The sequence below is a fragment of the Lissotriton helveticus genome, chromosome 12 (assembly GCF_964261635.1).
Source record: "Lissotriton helveticus chromosome 12, aLisHel1.1, whole genome shotgun sequence".
In the NCBI taxonomy this organism is placed as follows: Eukaryota; Metazoa; Chordata; class Amphibia; order Caudata; family Salamandridae; genus Lissotriton; species Lissotriton helveticus.
This window is the reverse complement of record NC_136073.1, coordinates 143066857-143071444: the sequence shown is the minus strand read 5'-3', so window position 1 is coordinate 143071444 and position 4588 is coordinate 143066857. Positions and strand designations below refer to the sequence as shown.

The 4588-nt window shown below is 42.2% G+C and overlaps 1 non-coding gene across 1 annotated transcript; it reads right to left on the bottom strand.

Annotated features, from left to right (window-relative positions):
* Nucleotides 1–342: 342 nt before the first annotated feature.
* Nucleotides 343–416, bottom strand: TRNAT-AGU (transfer RNA threonine (anticodon AGU)). The gene has a single exon. It is a non-coding gene; the product is annotated as a tRNA-Thr (tRNA).
* Nucleotides 417–4588: the final 4172 nt, after the last annotated feature.

The following is a 4588-nucleotide window of genomic DNA, read 5'->3' as shown; positions in this document are numbered from 1 at the left end:
GTCTCAGTAATGGAAGGTCACTCTGGTGCTGCCTGTGCTGCACCTGTGTTTTGAAGCTTGCATAACTCCTGCCCAGGTTGTACTTTGAAGCGAATGCAGCTTAAAAACATCTTTTCATTTCACAAAACCAAACTGATTGGCTATGAAAATTAAAGAGACTGGTGGTTGGCGGTACAAAACATTGGCATCTAAACACCCGAAACATCTTTAGGTTCGAAGGAGAAGCATTGTGTTCGTGAGGATAATTATAATATGTGGATAATTATAATAAGAGCAACTGTGCTTGCAATCAATGAGTCTTTTATCAAACAATATGTCTTCTATGATATTGTGTAAACGACAAGGCACTGTTGAGATTCGAACTCAGGATCTCCTGTTTACTAGACAAGCGCTTTAAACAACTAAGCCACAGCGCCTATCTGAGTTCAGTTGTCCCCATTCTACCTTCTGTCCTGGTGACAATGCATATGTTTTTGTCTCTAACACTTGCTTTTTTCCAGCTACCAACAAGAAAATGGAGAAGAAGAAAACCTGAACTTGGAATGGGAAAATTAGAAAGAGGGTCACGAATAACGTATATCATTATATGTACATATCTGTATTCATTTTGCAATATTTACACTGGTGAACGAGTGCGCAATACATACGTTAAACTAAACGAGAGTGTAACGACTTTAAAGGTAACCAATACATAGAAGACAATTTAATGATGCCTGCATAACCCTTGTGCTCTTTCCTTCACCTCTCGTGACCTCTGGACACCCCAATGAGAAGCCGAGGAACCACCACTTTTGGAGAGAAAGTGTCATCTTTAGAGACGCATCCCAGGTTCAAACAGCGCTTCAAAAAGTGGGCTGCTGGTCTTCCAGCGAGAGGAGAGGGAGGCGGGGGGGGCTGTTAGCCCACAGTGGCCTTTACATGGTACTAGCAACTTACCCTTGTACAAACATCAGCGATGGCCCAGTAAATTACCAGAAGAAGCAAAAAAGCCTATATGTTTTTAAACGCCTTGTACTGTAATGCATGACTTTTCTATTATAATGGTGAAAACTGTGGCCAGTACGGGGATCAAACCTGCAACCTTAGCGTTATTAGCACCACGCTCTAACCAACTGAGCTAACCGGCCACCACCTGTTTTCATGACATAGGAGCTTCTAATAAAACTGAACAGGCTATCACAGTACACAGACACATTTAATAGACATTCAGACCGGCCATTACTGACCCATCATAGTTTCAGGCCGCGAAGAGCTCAGATAATCCTGTACCAACTCGCACATACCGGGGAGCGTCACCAAAGAACACGGATAATATTGAATGAGCTACACTGAACGCACTTCACTAACAAGAGCTGCACGACCATCACTCCCCAGAAAAGATGGATTGAAGGCTAGAATCACTCCAGAGACCCTCCTTCCTCCCACACTCACCCAGAAAAGGACTGATCTGGGCTCAGCAGCATTGGGCATGCTCAATGTTCTGCAGGTTCTTCTCACACCTGAACCTAATGCATACCACACACTATCACTCACTGGGCTGTCAATCCGTAACTCTTCCCTTCCTGTACCCTTTTCTCTGTACTCCTTCCGCCATCACTCACTCCTCCCCCTCCCTCTACTTTCATAGTCATAGAGTACACAGCTTATCACTTTCCAAACCAGATGTTGTCTCCCCTTCATTAACTAAGTTCTTTTACCCATCTAAAAATACTAAAACTTGAATCTCAAAATAAACAAATATATCCAATTTGGCAAAGCAGAATACAAGTGAGTGCTTGGAAGAAGAGAGAGTCCACACGACTTGCTTGAAGGCGAAATCTCACAAAAAGGAAACCAGAGATGAAAATCTGGAATACCAAAGCTACCGGAAGGGAAAGGAGGGGAGGCGCGGCCGGTGGTCGGTGCTAACTAGAAAGTACATAAGGAGCCCCTTATCTCACAGTACAGTAGTACTGACACCAGAGGGAAACTAAGATCTTTCTTATGAGAAAATTCCTTCAATAGGCAAGACAATTCACCAATTAAGCCTTGACACAGAGGTGACTAATAGACAACAATATGGGAAGTAAATAGAAAATCACCAACTCTATGATGATACCAGCGATCGGCACAACGCCAACCCTGGGACTGGAGATGATAGGGGACTAAAGAAAAGTCACTAAAAACAATCATATACAGAAAGACCTCGAATACATAGACAATATAATGAGTCTAGCCTACCTCAGATCACTGTATACTCGTGTTTAAACATGTACTGTACCTTCTTTATTTTAATCTTTACATTATCTTCCTTCCTCAACCCTGTGTGGAAGTATACCTTACTAATTGCTTTACTGTCCTCTTGATATATTATATAAGACTTGTTTAACGTGTTTAACCTATTTCATGTTTTGTTAAGCGCTCGGATACCCAAGGGTCTTGTTTGCGCTATAGAAAACATTCAATAAATAAATAAATAGGTGAGCAGCGAGGACAGGTTTCCAGGCAGCAGCTAGAGTGGGGTCTGTAGGATGTTGACGGATTAAAGGCTTGGCCGGCAGAGCGCATTCAAGGTGCGGCCATCTTGCAGCCAGCTAAGCCATGCCCCAGCTATTGGGGACTTTGAATAAAGCTATTGCCCACCATAAGATAGATTTATTCAGATTTTCTTTGTCACAAGCATTTTGCACTGTGCGCACCTACTCCACCCACACCTCGCTCTCAAAGGTACATCACTTGACCCTTCAAAACACTCCAAAGAGCTCCTTCTGGTACCTTATTTTGGTCTAGGCATTGAATTCATTTTCATGGTGTAAGGAGGGGCTCGATGATGAAGCAGGCCACCTCAGGGTGGTCGAAGGTTTTCACCCTAAGTAGGAAAATATTCCCTGCAATATGCTTCTTATGATAACACATACAAATGGCATTCAAAGAAAGACATGATGCACCTAGCTCTTTAGTAAAGCACAGACTTAATAAGTGTTTTTTTCTGCCTTTTTTTTGCCTGGCCTGAACACAACTTTAGATGTCGTGCCAGCCTCGTATTTTTCAAACAAATATACAAAACATGCATACAGCAAGTTCGAATCACCCTGCAATAGTTGTGCAGCTTCGACTCTCCATTGGGGTTCATACCCTAATAACTAAAACGAGAGGAAAGATTTACCTGTAGGAGTTATCCCATGCCAAATGTAACCATGCAGAAGTTAGTATGTGTGTTTTTTGCACTTGTTTTAAGAAAAGACGGGACAAGGTGCAAAGCAGTGATGTATGCATTTTCTCAAGATCTCAACGTTTCATGCAGTTTGCATAGCATCCAAAGGGGAAACAACCTTTACAACGCAACTTTTACCACGCATTGCCATGACGACGCAACTTTTACAACGCAAACCATTACAACGCATTGCGCTGGGGGGCGCTCCAGGATAGGGAATAGATTTAATTTACTGTCCAACACCTTCCCTACTATCCACAGGGACTGGAGTTGGAATAGTAAATTAAACTATCCACTATCCAGCTCCCCAAAGCACTATGCGTTGTAAAACTCGTGTTGTAAAAGCATGCGATGTAAAAGCATGCGTTGTAATGTCATACATCCATAGGGCAACAAGCTTTGCATCAGCTAAGCATTCTTCTGCAAGGAGCTGTTTTGGCAGTATAGTGCAACTGTAGAATTCCATCTTAATTGCAATCTTCTGTAAAGACATGTTGGTAGTACAGCATAACTGAAGCTTTCTATCCTCAGTTCAGTCATTTCATTCTACTGTGAGAACCTCTGTTAGTATTATAGTGAACTGCAGGTTTCCATCTCCTGTTTGCTCGTCTGTGAGGACTTCCATTGGTTGTATAGAGCAACTGTATCTTTCCATGCCCTATGTACTCTTCTGTGAGGATGTCTGCTGGTTGTCGGGTGTTACACGTTTTCCAGCTACATTGTACTCTTCTGAGATATCTCTGTTATTAGTAAAACACAACTGATGCTTTATATCTGTGTTGCAGTCTTTTGTGAGGACCTCTGTTGAAGGATACTATACCTGCAGCTTTCCATCTCCTGTGAGGACCTCAGTTGGTAATAGAGTGCAACAAGTATTCATCTACATTGTACTTTTCTGTTAGGACATCTGTTGGTAGTATAATGACTTACAAGATTCAATCTCTGGTGTACTCTTCTAAGAGGACCTCTGCAGGTTTTAGAGTGCAACAAGGTTTCCATCCTCATTGTTCTATGCTGTCAGGAGCCCTGTTGGTTGTAGGGTGCAACACATTTTCCATCTACGTTGTACTCTTTAGTGAGTACTTCTGTTGATGGTATAGCACAACTGCAGCTTTCCATCTCTATTGCCTATTTATGTGTGGACCTCTGTTAGTAGTAGAGTGCAGACTCCCCTTTCAATTGCCCTTCTGTTTTCCTCTAGTGACAAATGTACAAATGTTCCATTACAATCGTTCCATCTCCATTCTACTCTCATATGAGAACATATGTATGCTGCATAGTGGCACTTCAGCTTTACAGTACTTGTCTGAGATTGTGGAGAAATTAAACCTAGGTGCATGGCAAAACCTTATAAATTGCTTCTCCAGACATCTACCTTGTCAATGCACACTCATA